The sequence below is a fragment of the Schistocerca gregaria genome, chromosome 1 (genome assembly GCF_023897955.1).
Source record: "Schistocerca gregaria isolate iqSchGreg1 chromosome 1, iqSchGreg1.2, whole genome shotgun sequence".
Lineage (NCBI taxonomy): Eukaryota > Metazoa > Arthropoda > Insecta > Orthoptera > Acrididae > Schistocerca > Schistocerca gregaria.
The window spans coordinates 224,847,496-224,864,066 of NC_064920.1; positions in this window are offsets into that span (position 1 = coordinate 224,847,496).

A 16,571-nucleotide genomic window follows, 5' to 3' on the forward strand; every position below is an offset into this window, starting at 1 on the left:
CCACAAACGATCGTGCTTTGGTCAGCAGTGTTTATCACCGCTACATAGCGGACTGCTCCTCGCCATCGTAGTTTCAGTTAATTACAGTTATGATATTTAAGTCTAAGTCTTGTGCTGTGAAACTATATATTACTCTTTTGAGTGTTTTAATGGTCTGTTAATGATTGCACCACGATCGAAATCGGTCGCTTGAACAATAAATTTGAAAATTCGTGGAGGTATGTACAGTCTACGTAACTAAATGAAGGCAGTTTGTTTGTTGCCATACGCGTTTCGCTTCATTTATTTAGGAAGCATCACCAGTGGCCTGAAATACATGTTTCTTTTTACACATAGAATAAACGTATTACGTGATAGTTTAATATGGTGATATATTACATTTTTGTCGTGGTTTTCTCTTGCTTTTTAAGTTAGAAGCAACTTTTGTAGCACAAGTATCGTATTGTGAATGTACACTCCTGGAAACTGAAATAAGAACACCGTGAATTCATTGTTCCAGGAAGGGGAAACTTTATTGACACATTCCTGGGGTCAGATACATCACATGATCACACTAACAGAACCACAGGCACATAGACACAGGCAACAGAGCATGCACAATGTCGGCACTAGTACAGTGTATATCCACCTTTCGCAGCAATGCAGGCTGCTATTCTCCCATGGAGACGATCGTAGAGATGCTGGATGTAATCCTGTGGAACGGCTTGCCATGCCATTTCCACCTGGCGCCTCAGTTGGACCAGCGTTCGTGCTGGACGTGCAGACCGCGTGAGATGACGCTTCATCCAGTCCCAAACATGCTCAATGGGGGACAGATCCGGAGATCTTGCTGGCCAGGGTAGTTGACTTACACCTTCTAGAGCACGTTGGGTGGCACGGGATACATGCGGACGTGCATTGTCCTGTTGGAACAGCAAGTTCCCTTGCCGGTCTAGGAATGGTAGAACGATGGGTTCGATGACGGTTTGGATGTACCATGCACTATTTAGTGTCCCCTCGACGATCACCAGAGGTGTACGGCCAGTGTAGGAGATCGCTCCCCACACCATGATGCCGGGTGTTGGCCCTGTGTGCCTCGGTCGTATGCAGTCCTGATTGTGGCGCTCACCTGCACGGCGCCAAACACGCATACGACCATCATTGGCACCAAGGCAGAAGCGACTCTCATCGCTGAAGACGACACGTCTCCATTCGTCCCTCCATTCACGCCTGTCGCGACACCACTGGAGGCGGGCTGCACGATGTTGGGGCGTGAGCGGAAGATGGCCTAACGGTGTGCGGGACCGTAGCCCAGCTTCATGGAGACGGTTGCGAATGGTCCTCGCCGATACCCCAGGAGCAACAGTGTCCCTAATTTGCTGGGAAGTGGCGGTGCGGTCCCCTACGGCACTGCGTAGGATCCTACGGTCTTGGCGTGCATCCGTGCGTCGCTGCGGTCCGGTCCCAGGTCGACGGGCACGTGCACCTTCCGCCGACCACTGGCGACAACATCGATGTACTGTGGAGACCTCACGCCCCACGTGTTGAGCAATTCGGCGGTACGTCCACCCGGCCTCCCGCATGCCCACTATTCGTCCTCGCTCAAAGTCCGTCAACTGCACATACAGTTCACGTCCACGCTGTCGCGGCATGCTACCAGTGTTAAAGACTGCGATGGAGCTCCGTATGCGACGGCAAACAGGCTGACACTGACGGCGGCGGTGCACAAATGCTGCGCAGCTAGCGCCATTCGACGGCCAACACCGCGGTTCCTGGTGTGTCCGCTGTGCCGTGCGTGTGATCATTGCTTGTACAGCCCTCTCGCAGTGTCCGGAGCAAGTATGGTGGGTCTGACACACCGGTGTCAATGTATTCTTTTTTCCATTTCCAGGAGTGTATTAAATAAAAACAGTCTACGATCGCATGTAAGTTGTTAAAAGACCAACAAGTATATGTTCTTTTTTTCTTCTCTACGCCTGCGAAGAAAAACATGCGAACTTTGCGCCAGAATACAGTTCATATTTGGCTCCTTTTTACGTTTCTCGCTTTGCGCCTTACGGTTACGTCGTTTTTCGGAATGTGTTTCACTTACAGAGAAACGTAAGAAAGCTTTCCTGCAATAAGCCCCGGCGTAAGTTAAGACGAAAGACCAACATCCTTTGACAGACACAAGCTGCGGCGCAGTCGTGGAGCTTCGCTTTCATCTCAGACCGAAAAGTGTCGCGAGCCACTTCTTGTCGACGTTATTGACATTTGGCGGGCGATTCTCCAGTGGCTGAAAAGCGACGCACTGGCTTTACGAAACCTAGGTTACTTTTTATTACACAGTGACCTAAAATACATCATTCCCATTATGTTCAAATGTGTGTGAAATCTTACTGAAATGCTAAGGTCATCAGTCCCTAAGTTTACACACTACTTAACCTAAACTATCCTAAGGACAAACACACACACCCATGCCCGAGGGAGGCCTCGAACCTCCGCCGGAACCAGCCGCACAGTCCATGACTGCAGCGCCCCGGACCGCTCGGCTAATTCCGCGCGGCATTCCCATTATGAAAATACCTTTTAATTATAGTGAAATTAATAGAGACTGCTGTCATTACGACCACTATAAGCTCTGGCTGATATTAGGTGTTCGACTTTAAAGTGGTTATTTGTAATAAACTGACATACGGTTATTGTGCAAATCATAATCTTTTTCTAATACGAAAATGTGTTAGCTAGCCATATCGTGTAATTCCATGAGCCCCTTGGTTACTTCGAAAGGTCGCGTTACAGCAAGGATTGTGTGATGATTTCAGCTGATTAGGTCCATCCTGCGGTACAGTGTTATTTCCCCAAAAGTGATGCTGCGTTCGAAGAACACAGAGTCCCGACTCACACAGCTCGCATCGTCCAGGACTGATTTTGCGGGTACGAGAATGAATTATCGCATCTCCCCTGGACGACACACTCACCATGACTCAGTATTATTGAGCCTTTTTAGTCTACTTTGGAGGTAAAGATGCATTGTCGCTATCCACCTCCATTACTGTTGTCTGAACTTGCCACTATTTTGCAGGAAGAATGGTATACGACTACCTTCAAACCCTTACGTGACCTTTATTTATCCATTCTGAGACGACTGGACGCTTTCTTGAATGGCAATGAGTTTCCTACACCGTATTAGGCGACGTGCTCTGTTTTTGTTGTTTCCATACATTTGTCCAACATCTCGGGGTATAGCAAATGGATGTACTACAATATGACGCACCAAATCAAAACATCATCAGCACAGTTATTGATACATTTGGGAATTTTCCAGATAAGAAACGGAATGTAGTGATAAATGGTCAGAAGAGAGCCGTGCGTCAGACAAAAAATTGATGAAGAAATGTGGTTCAGTGTAAAAAATACGATTCATATGAAAACATGAAGTAACCCTTCAATGGTTCTTAGATACAAGAGTAATGAAATAACTGAAGAAAAGTCGCAAAAAATTGACAAAATTATTAAAAGTATTTGCCATACGTAAATGGAGGCCCAAATGCAGTTTCCTCCATTATGGAACTAAGGAAATTGAAACACCTCTCTGTTTACAGGAGTTAACCCATATCGTAAGATATTTACCGGCAGTTGATAAGTATGACAAATCAGCATACAACGTATAAGAGGTGAAAACTAGGATTGTATTTCTTCTTAAGGGGAGTAGTACGTCAAACGGGACGACTTGACGCACGAGAGACTCCACAGAAATTTTCAGTTTCCACTTCTTATACTTTTAAAAATAAATTCATAATACTTTGTCAGAATGACCAGAAAGGATTCAGGATTTATCCATATAGTGGTGGAAGTTCAAAAATATAGAAAAATAATTTTTAGTTTTTTTTACATTTGTTTTTCACCTTTTGTTCACTTACCATTGGCTGCATTTGTTGCTATAGGTGCACTTTTCATCATAAGTTAGGGAGATTCTTAGATGAATTTTGCACAGCATACAAACCATACTTACAGGTATGTGAAACTCTAGAATTTTCCAAATCTATTAAAAACTGTGGTAAAAATTGAGGTAATTAACTATAAAATTTGAGTTTTTTCTAAGCATGAAGTTTAAAATGTAACAGCACATTCATTTTTTCATAAATTAAATAATTTCTAGAGTTTCATACACCTGTAAGTGTGGTTTGTATGCTGTGCAAAATTCATCGAAGAATCTCTCTTACTTATGAAGAAACGTGTACCTATAGCCACAAACGCAGCCAATAGAAATGAAAAAATGATGAACTTTCACATTTAAAAAAATTTATTTTGTAATTTTTTTGAACTTCCACTGCTATGATTGTGAATCCTGAATCCTTCCTGGTTATGCTGACAAAGTTTTATGAATTTATTCGTAAAAGTATAGACAGTGGAAATTAAAATGTCCTGTGGCGTCTCTCCTGATCCAAGACGGCGCGTTTGACGTCCTACCCCCCTTAAGAAAAATAAATGCTCTTTGAATAAACAAGTATCTGTGCTCCAAATATAGTGACCATAGGAAGTTGAGAACTTCACGAGTGTGAACAAAAATTTCGCCATTTTCCGTAAGTAAGGATTTCAGAGCATGAACTTCTTTTAAAAGTTTTGTGTTACCTAGTAATAACGGTACTCTTTACCTGTTGCTTCTAACCGCCACGTTCCGCAAAAACACCGACAGTGTAAACTGTTAATCCAGCGCAGCACAGCGGTTTAATTCCACTGACGAGGCACTGTTTGCTTAGGGCTGACGAAGAAAACCAATTTCCATCCCTAACATCACTGTAATAAAGCTTTGCCACGTTTTTACTCTTGAAATAAGCGTAATGTGACAGGAAGCAAGGGACGAAAACAAATCCTTTGTGTATTACTTCACACAGTTTAGAGATTTCAAAGGTGCTTTGGAAACGTTGCGTCCCAAAGGGAACCATGCGTTTCATACTATTCTCCAGACGGGCTTTCTTTTCTCTGCTTAAGTTTTGATATTGCTTTCTGGTTGATTCAGCAGAAAAAAATAAATAAATACAGTTCACGCTACAAAGAGACGTTAAATGCTGACAAAGCAAATATTAATCTATTTACTGAAAGCATTTATATACTCACCGCAGGGCTACGGAAGTAGCTACTTATGGATGCACAAGTTTTTAAACTCGATGGAAATAAATAAAAGCTTGTTACTATTTGGCAGATGTCCACACGAGATAACGACGCACTTATAACAGTCATCATTCTCCCTTTTACCACGTTTTGACTAGGTAGCATTCATGCCTGTATGGCTCTTTGGTACAAATTTTGCAGTTGATCCTAAATTAATTTGCCGATGATCTAGACACTTGAAATGTTGCACATTCACATAACTGGACGGTAATGCGATATTAACTCGCTTTCTTGTCTGGTGGGTGGTGGAGGGTACTCTGTGTACCACAGCCCCTCTCCCTATTTTTCACCTTTACGGTCTTTTCGTGAGAAAAATAAGTCTTTATAGCAGACCACGTTCTTAAATCGAATTAAAAAGTGTAAAATAACTTCTCCTAACTACAAAGAAAATTTATGATGTAGATTTTTAGTAGCTACGATAGTACTTGGACATTTAAAACGAAAAATATTGGGCATTTGCAATACATAATTCATATACGAATAAGTTCTACCATCTGAGCTACCGAAGCACGACTCACGCCCGGTACTCACAGCTTTACTTCTGCCAGTATCTCGTCTCCTACCTTCCAGACTTTACAGAAGCTCTTCTGGCAAAGGTCCCGAGTTCGAGTCTCGGTCGGGCACACAGTTTTAATCTGCCAGGAAGTTTCATATCAGCGCACACTCCGCTGCAGAGTGAAAATCTCATTCTGGAAACATCCCCCAGGATGTGGCTAAGCCATGTCTCCGCTATATCCTTTCTTTCAGGAGTGGTAGTTCTGCAAGGTTCGCAGAAGAGCTTCTGTAAAGTTTGGAAGGTAGGAGACGAGATACTGGCAGAAGTAAAGCTGTGAGTACCGGGCGTGAGTCGTGTTTCGGTAGCTCAGATGGTGGAGCACTTGCCCGCGAAAGGCAAAGGTCCCGAGTTAGAGTCTCGGTCGGGCACACAGTTTTAATCTGCCAGGAAGTTTCATATCAGCGCACACTCCGCTGCAGAGTGAAAATCACGTTCTGCATATACGAATAGTTCAGCTCCTCACTATTACCTATTGCATACACCCTAAGTTACTCGTTTTAAAACGTACTAGTATTTTCATAGCTGTTAAAGATTCACACTCGCCATTTTTCAGGGCTACCTGTACGGGGTTAGGAATCTGTATATTATGGTATATGTAGCAGACCGATATAAAAAGTTGTATACTAAAAATTCATTTTTATTTAAATAATTACTATTATTCGGTCAGAAAAAGTGGTATCCTTTTCCAACTGAATCGTGTTCATTGCACTCGGAATATAGATAACGACTTCCTTTAACCGCTTCATCTGACAATGACTACGGCATGAAGAATGCTCTTATTGGCAGGAAAACTAAAACTCTAAACCTTTTGATCCGAAAAATGACAGTGCTGAAAGTTTCCCTTCGTTTGGAGCTTTATGACGTCAACTATCCTCAGTTTAAGCTGACCAATCATGCCTCTGCTACTCAGATGAGGGCACTGAACTTGCCGTTTGACGGCTACGAAAACAACCTGCCATCTGGCGCCAAAGAATCGCACGCAGCAGGGCACAGTCCACAAATATTCTCAGAATCAAGAGGACAATGCAGTTAGTCGGTGCCAGGAGTCTTCGTTGTGGACGCACCAGAATGGTAAACACATAAACTGCGGCGACACTCAGACGCCTCGTAGGTCGTTTCGCCCTGCATACAATAGACGATACTCGACCGACGTCAGTCGTTTCGCCAGGCGCTTAAGCCCATTGTACGAACCCCTCAGAATTCAGGGAAGAGCAGCTCCCAACCGGAAATGCTGTGTGCCGCGTTCTCCGATGCTCGCCTCGCACAGGCCACCCAGGGAAGTAACCCATCAAGCATAGGAATCAAGTGAAAGGTATTTTTGAGCTCACAGTACAAATACTGTCATTATAATAACCTTATTCGGTCTGTTACCACCGTGCAATGACACAGAACATTAATAAAATTGATGAAAATGAGAGGCGACTTGGAAAATAGGGCATGGAACCTCTCAACTTGTCACTTTGGGTTTCGGAATATTGAATTCGCAAACTACACTACGGGCCGTTAAAATTGCTACACCACGAAGATGACGTGCTACAGACGCGAAATTTAACCGACAGGAAGAAGATTCTGTTATATGCAAATGATTAGCTTTTCAGATCATTCATACAAGGTTGGCGCAGGTGGCGACACCTACAACGTGCTGACAGAGGAAAGTTGACTGGCGTCGCCTGGTGAAACGTTGTTATGATGCCTCGTGTAAGGTGGAGAAATGCACACCATTACATTTCCGACTTTGATAAAGATCGGATTGTAGCCTATCGCGATTGCGGTTTATCGTATCGCGACATTTCTGCTCGTGTTGGTCGAGATCCAATGACTGTTAGCAGAAGGTGGAAACGATGGGTTCAGGAGGGTAATACGGAACGCCGTGGTGGATCCCAACGGCTTCGTATCACTAGCAGTCGAGATGACAGGCATCTTATCGGCATGGCTGTAACGGATCGTGCAGCCACGTCTCGATCCCTGAGTCAACAGATGGGGACGTTTGCAAGCAACAACCATCTGCACGAACAGTTCGACTACGTTTGCAGCAGCATGGACTATCAGCTCGGAGACCATGGCTGCCGTTACCCTTGACGCTGCATCACAGATAGGAGCGCCTGCGATGGTGTACTCGACGACGAACCTGGGTGCACGACTGGCAAAACGTCTTTTTTTCGGATGAATCCACTTTCTGTTTGCAGGTCATGACGGTCGCATCCGTCATCACCATACTGGGGGATTACCAGACGTGATGGTATGGGGTGCCATTAGTTACACGTCTCGGTCATCTCTTGTTCGCATTGACGTTACATTTCAGATGTGTTACGACCCGTGGCTCTACTCTTCATGAGATCACTGTGAAACCCTACATTTCAGCAGGATAATGCACGACCGCATGTTGCAAGTCCTGTACGGGAGTTTCTGGATACAGAAAATGTTCGACTGCTGCCCTGCCCAGCACATTCTCCAGATCTCTCACCAACTGAAAACGTCTGGTCAATGGTGGCCGAGCTACTGGCTCTTCACAATAAGTCAGTCACAACTCTTGAACTGTGATATCGTGTTGAAGCTGCATGGGCAGCTGTACCTGTACACGCGATCCAAGCTCTGTTTGACTCAATGCGCAGGCGTATGAAGGCCGTTATTACGTCCAGAGGTGGTTGATATGGGCACTGATTTCTCAGGATCTATGCCCCCAAAGTAGCGTGAAAATGTAATCACATGTCAGTTCTAGTATAGTATATTAGTCCAATGAATACCCGTTTATCATCTGCAGTTCTTCTTTGTATAGCAATTTTAATGGCCAGTAGTGTCTTTCTCAAATGGAATGTCTCACGCGTCTAGATCCAACCACCATGCCCCGTTAATTCCCATCGTGCCTCCAAAAATCTCGTCGGAAACCTATCATCTGAGTACAAATGTCATCTCCGACGATGTACTGCCGCCCTTTTATACCTTGTGCACACGATACTACCGCCGTCTGTATATGACCGTATCGCAATCCCACGACTTTCGTCACCTCGCAGTGTGCGTCCATCAGTGCTTTCGCGTTGGTGGATTCCGATGCAGTGGTCGCATAGATGCGGCAGACAGACAGACGGACGGCTGCGTCGCCGCGCGCAAACATTTTGGCGGCGGCCGGTTGCTAATGCAGAGGCGGGCCGCGCTGTGTCCGTGGCGCGTATCCATTGTTGATGGGCGGTGCCCGGCAGTGCCCGGCGGTTGTCGCGCCGCTACATTGGACGTGCGAGTGACGCGGACTTGCGACCCCCATTAAGCCGGTCTGCAAAATGGATGCGGACACGGCGTGCGCACCTGACGGCCGGCCCGTCCTGCGCCGGATTACGCGCTGCCTGGCGAACTCCCGGAGCGCCAAAATAGGCCCACCTGTCGATGCGCCCGATCGTTCTCTCCGCCGCCGACTGCCGACCGCATGAAAGTGTTATCAGAGCATTCCAGCAGCTACTCCGAGTGCGTCACGAGGATTTTACTCCACTCCACACACGAAGTTCTACCAATAGTTTGCAGTATACCAAGATACCGGGTGATCAAAAAGACAGTATAAATTTGAAAACTGAATAAATCTCGTAATAGTGTAGACAGAGAGGTACAAATTGACACGCATGCTTACAGGTGAACCTCCCCATCGCACCCTCCTCGGATTTAGTTATAAGTTGGCACAAGTGATAGGCCTTGAAAAACTGAACACAGATCAATCGAGAAAACAGGAAGAAGTTGTGTGGAACTATGAAAAAAATAAGCAAAATATACAAACTGAGTAGTCCATGCGCAAGATATGCAACATCAAGGATAGTATGAGCTCGGCAGCGCCGTGGTCGCGTGGTTAGCGTGAGCAGTTGCGGATGGAGAGGTCCTTGGTTCAAGTCTTCCCTTGAGTGAGTAGTTTAGCTTTTTATTTTCAGACAATCATCATCACACGTACTGTTTATCAACAAATGTAGGAAATAATCATACAAATGTTCGACATCGTTCGATCCCTTAAGGAACTTTCCGATGCCTTACAGTTCGTAAAATATTCATTGACATTGTTATTGAAGTCGCGAGCTATATTTGCTGGATTCATATTGCCAACGGAATGTATCTGACGTATTTAATGCACTCTCGTCCAAAGTAGCGAACAGTCAACTGCCAGCCAGGGAGCCTCGTTAGCAGAAATACTCTCTCTTCCGTGCGCTGTAGTCGACTGACGTCATGTGTTTCAATGTTTGTTTAGGTGTAGCGTCATTATATTACGGCGCAGTTACCTCGCATCGGACGGACGGACGGACAGATAATAACTGTCTGAAAATAAAAAATTAAACTTTTCACTCGATCGAAGACTTGAACCAAGGACCTCTCGTTCCGCAGCTGCTCACGCTAACCACGGGATCACGGCGCTCCTGAGCTCACCCTATCCTTGATGTTGCCTATCTTGCGCATGGCCTACTCAGTTTGTTATTTTGCTAAGTTTTTCATAGTTCCACACAACTACTTCCTGTTTTCTCGATTGATCTGTGTTCAGTTTTTCAAGGCCTATCCACTGTGCCAACTTATAACTAAATCTGAGGGGGGTGCGATGGGGATGTTCCCTTGTTAGAATGACGTGGGGTTTTATTAGAACTAAAAATATACAAAAGTTCAAAAAATGTCCGACAGATGGCTCTTCAACTGATCAGAATAGCAATAATTAGCATAACAAAGTAAGACAAAGCAAAGATGGTGTTCTTTACAGGAAATGCACAATATGTCCACCATCATTCCTCAACAATAGCTGTAGTCGAGGAATATGTTCTGAACAGCACTGTAAAGCATATTCAAAATCAAATGGCTCTGAGCACTATGGGACTCAACTGCTGTGGTCATAAGTCCCCTAGAACTTAGAACTACTTAAACCTAGCTAACCTAAGGACATCACACACATCCATGCCCGAGGCAGGATTCGAACCTGAAACCGTAGCAGTCGCACGGTTCCGGACTGCGCGCCTAGAACCGCGAGACCACCGTGGCAGGCTGTAAATCATGTCCAGAGTTATGGTGAGACATTGGCGTCAGATGTTGTCTTTCAGTATCCCTAGAGATGTTGGTCGATCACGATGCACTTGCGACTTCACTTAACCTCAAAGCCAATAGGTCTGGGGACCTGCGTGGCCAAGCATGACGAAAGTGGCGGCTGAGCACACGATCATCACCAAACGACGTGCGCAAGAGATCTTTCTAGCAATATGTCGTGGAGCGCCATCTTGCATTTTGGTTCTAATAAAACCCCAAGTCATTCCAAGCATGCGTCTCGATTTTTACCTCTCTATCTACATTATTCCGTGGTTTATTAAGTTTTCAAATTTATACTGACTTTTTGATCACCCAGTATATAACATCAGTAACTGCGATGATTGACTCTAATCGCAACTGCTATAACGGTATTTGCATCGTAACATGTGTTAAGTCCAAAAGTGGGAAAATCAATTAGTTGCGTATACAGTGTGAATCACGTTGGTCGCATCACCCCTTTTATTTCGTGTACAAGGTATCGAAATGAGGTTTCGGGAAGTGACAGTTCACAATGGGGTCGTAATTTTGCTGAGCAGACAATACTCTCCAGCTCTTATGTCAACCGAAATACTTATAACAGCATGTGGCCTGTGTAACTGCTATTTGCCGTAATTGGGCTGCTTGCTGTGGATTTTATCACCACGCCTGTGTCACGAGGGGACTCAGCAACGTTAGGGTCGCAGATGTACTTTGTATGTCTTTAATAGATCATTAAGCCACACTACTCTGGCAATTCGGAGAAAGTCGCAAGAAAATTTTACGTGTCTATTATGTGCTTATCTCTCTGTGCGTAGGTGCCGGATGTTAGAATTCATGATGGTCGAGTGATTAGAGTTCGTCTTTCGTAAGACGAACGAGTATGTGGCAACAATCAGAATGAAGCAAAATTACTACAAAATTGCTGAGAAAACAGGATTACATGCTAATGAAGAAAAGTCAGAATACCTGCCCATAAGTAAGAAAACCAAAAAAGATGGATTCAATTTCAAGACTGTTGACCACTTCAAGTACCTAGGAAGTATTTTTAGCAATAACAAGAGAAGAGATATAGCAAACAAAACTTTTAGTTTCATCAAAATTCTAAGAAAAAGATAACTTAGCAGTAACTTAAAAGTCCGCTTATATGAATCGACCATTATACCTGTGATGTTATATGGAAGAGAAACTAATATTTAGAAAGAAAGATGAAAAACTGTTAATATTCGAAAGAAAAGTAGTAAAGAAAATTTTTGGACCTGTATACGACGAAAATAACTTGGAATGGAGAATAAGAAGAAATGAAGAATTAAGAGGGCTGAACAGACACTGTAACATCGTCGAAGTGCTCAAGAGGAGAAGGTTGAATTGGGCAGGCCGTACAGCATCAATGACAGAGAATAAACTACCTAGAATGGCATTCAGCAGAACAGTATATGGAACGAGAGAAAGAGGGAGACCCAAAATCAGATGGCGGGATAACATTCGGGAGGACACAACTAGGATGAACCGCAACAGCAACTGGACAAACAGCGCATTGGACAGGCATAAGTGGAAGAGGCTCATAGAGCAGGCGTATGGTCGATAAGGCCCTTGCCACATGTAAAGTAAAGTAAGTATCACGAAAAAGAAAAGAGGTACATTTACATAAAGTTTCAATTTGTGTTTCCAATGTATGTATTACAAATACCATCCTGCAACGTGTGATGAGCCACATCGGACGAGTAACTGTACATTACTCTTGTGGTCTGGCCCATTGTGACTTACTATACAACTGACTGTAAATGAAGTCATTCGCATAATTATTTATGAAGGTTTGACATGGGCTTTCCAAGCCTGTTCCTCGTTCTTGAAAATTTGTATACAACAAGTAAATAGTCAAATAACGTATGAAGTTCACTACAACTTTATGAAAAGGCATGTGAAATTTTTTCATTTCATTACCTCTCAAATGTCATATAAATTAAGTAATGTGACGACTGATGAAAAAAATATAGGTTAAAAAGTAACAAGTGGCAGAAGTCAAACCGTCGCCTAGCCCGCGACCCACGTGAGCACTAAGCGCTTGGCCACAATGACAAAGCGTCTTCGCACAGATACATCAGGTACATAACAGATTCATAAAACTTCTCTTGCGATTTTATCGGTATTGCCAGAGTAGTGCAACGCGCTACCTGCTCATTATGCTGTTTTAATGGCCTACTGAAGGTGTATAAAGTTTGAAATAAATCCGTGATCCAAACGTCGTGGCTTCCCATTGTAACTAAACTAGCACAACCACTCGGTCAATGACCAACTATATTAATGGCACTCGGGGCGCTTCTTCGTCATTGCAGCAAATGCAGTACATGACTCCCAGGGTGAGTACACATGAACAAGTCCACCTGCAAATGGCGCCAAATCGGAGACCGCTGTAGAGCGGTCTACTACCGCAAAGCCATTGTCGCTCACCTGTCATCCATTTGAGCAGCTATCGCTCCGATTGCCAACGTACAGGAATGCGTACTTTGAGACACGGCCGCAACAAGGATGAGCCTAGAATGTAAATTATGGTCTACAAGCCACCAATCCACTCGGTGTCCACCAATGCTACCAACCAGAAATGATGCCTGGGTTCACACCTGCATGTCGTCACTGTAAAAAAATGGAACTTTGTGGTAAGTTCTGTGGGACCGAACTGCTGAGGTCATCGGTCCCCAGGCTGACACACTACTTAGTCTAAGTTAAACTGCGATAAGGACAACACACAGCGGTATAGCAACATCAGACCGCTGCACCAACACCACAGCTCTGCCGCTTCCGCTAGGAATACATGGTTCCCACAATATTGAGACGCACTGGCCCTAGCGACAGCAAGCGTCTTCATGACAACATATCGCTGACCGAGGACTAATGGGTTCCACGCAACCCACACCCATTCAATGCATGAAAAATAGATGGCTATCTTTTTTTTAACCAAGAAAATAGAAAGTAGTGCTAAATATTATGATATAGTTTTATTCCTTACACTTTTGTCTGTAAGAAATCATTTTTGTGTTCAAAATTGTACCCTCTCTGTAACCGCCTTTGCTGCCGAAACATTGGTCAACCGTCAGAGTTCCCGTAGCCCTCCTATTGGATCTGTTACAAAATAACTATTGGTTCAAATGGCTCTGAGCACTATGGGACTCAACATCTATGGTCATCAGTCCCCTAGAACTTAGAACTACTTAAACCTAACTAACCTAAGGACATCACACACATCCATGCCCGAGGCAGGATTCGAACCTGCGACCATAGCAGTCGCGCGGTTCCGGAGTGAGCGCCTTAACCGCGAGACCACCGCTGCCGGCAAAATAACTATTGTATAAATCATTTCAATACATTGCCTACGAGCATACATAGGTTAACTGAAACAAAAATTAAGTTCTAACAGAATGGTGACGTGTTGAAACAAATGTCATTTGCCTTGCCCACAAAACTGCGTCAAAGGCGTGAGCCGAAAATATTAGAAGATACCGCAAAACGGCTGCGTACGTCGATACAGAATTCTGTTTCTAATGTTGGCGACAAATTCCGATCAAAATCATTCTCAAACGTACCATTCTCAATTTGTGATTCATGCCAATATGAAAAAACTGTTTCGAGAAAAAATTGTTTAAAGTTTTGGGTTGTATTTCTTGTAGTCAGGTTCAGCATGTCTCTAGTCTGTGATCCCTGGACCATTCAGCAGCGCTTCCAGATCTAGAAGAAGATCCTTCTTCGTCTTCCTTTCACCGTGAACTCTCGAATGAAATTCATGACAAAATGTCTTGCACAAACTGGAAGGTCGCAACACAAGAGTATATATATGTTGCCAGTTTCTTTCATCCGCTGCTCTGCTCGCGCGAAACGTATTTCGTCCGCTTTTGTGCACAAATTGTAACAAGCTCGTCCGACCTTAGAAACCAGCACGCTCGTAATTTCCATAATGTCAGTTTGGCTTTCGTTGAAATTACATGTCAACTAATTTTTTGCCCGCTACGAATGGTTTCGGAGACACTTTTCCACAAATCGCATTGTAAGTCGGTAACGAAGTATCTTAAGAACTCGGGACAATAATCTAGGTATCCCAGAGGACATTTTGAACCAAAAACAAAAAAATCGATTTTTGAAATTTTCGAAGAGGACTACTCCTTTAATAACGCAGCAGTGGACTCCAGCATGCATGCATACATGCCTGAAGGAACATTGCATCGTAATTCGGAATAACACAGACACTGCGATATTGTATTTATCCAGCGACATTTGGAAAGCGAAGTTAAAGTAAAACGTCTCGTCTGTACAGGAATATATATAACGGACGTACAAGTATAGGTTGTAGACGCATGGTTGACGACATATGGGAGTTCAGGTTTGACCGTGAGTCATGCTCGGATGATAAGGCAACCGCTCATGGTAAGCGGGAAATCAGGGTCCGGCACAAATTTTCACTGTCGTCGTTCCATTCAACAGCTGATGCTTGTTCCTACTCGTAACTGCGAATGCATATCATGTATTTCATAACGAAAGTAGTCGCCGCAGTGGAAGGAACATTCGCCGCGCGGGATTAGCCGAGCGGTCTTGGGCGCTGCAGTCATGGACTGCGCGGCTGGTCCCGGCGGAGGTTCGAGTCCTCCCTCTGGCACGGGTGTGTGTGTTTGTCCTTGGCTGAATTTAGGTTAAGTAGTGTGTAAGCTTAGGGACTGATGACCTTAGCAGTTAAGTCCCATAAGGTTCCACACACATTTGAACATTTGGAAGGAGCATTGCATCGTAGTTCTGAGCAACACAGACACTGCAGTACCGTATGCGTTATGTAACGTCCTTTCTGTTTGGACTTGACACACTGACGATAAAGGTAGTCTGAATGAGGGCAGTATGAATAATGTATCACGATGAGACGAAACTATATGAAGCGGGAGTGCAGTTCCGACTGTTGCGGGGAAGCTCTTCACCGTGAAATCTCGAGTGAAATTCATGAAAAAATGTTTTGCGCAAACTGGAAGGTCGCAACACGAGAGTATATATGTTGCCAGTTTGTTAACTTATTGAAACGGATCAGATAAAAAAAATGGAAATGAAAATATACGGCTCACTTAGTATGATGAGACGCCACCGTGAACATTAAAGAGTGAAAACTCACTCCATCAGTTAATTCTGATAAGCTACCAACTGTTTTACACTCGTGAGCCATGGTATCTAAACAATTTCACCAAGCCGCGTTGCATCTCATTCCATTCGATTAATTTCTCATCCAACATTCCTATTAACTACTTATGTTTTTCTTTAATTTAATTACATGGGTGACATCTCAGTCTGTTCTTGAAATCATACTTTTTCATAGAGTGACTTTTGCTTCAAAGAAATTTGTGCCATAAAACTAGGTAGTAACTTTCATTTCCTACTGTCTTAACAAATGATATCTCCAGTTCTGACATCACTTTTTGTTCTATTATAATTGACGCCATTGCATCAGATACGCCTTTTAATATTTCATTGCCCCGCGAAAATACTCTTTCTATTTTTGGCATGGCTCCTTGCTCTCCCGATGAGGTTTTCATCTCTCTGATACTGTGGTCGTGGCAGTCACAATAATTCGTAGTTCATTTAATACGACAGTAAATGATCTATAGGCCCCATGACTGCAAGTAAAATCAGAAACAGGGGTCATGCATTGCAAAATAGTGCTAACTATGCTGTTCACACACACACACACACACACACACACACACACACACACACACACACAAACGCACAAAACAATAACAATGGTGCCAAATAACAGCTTCGACAACAATGCTAAAGCCCGCTCTCTGCCATTACACAAGAATTCCATAAATTCCAGTTCTGCCACTATTTTACGTAACGTTAA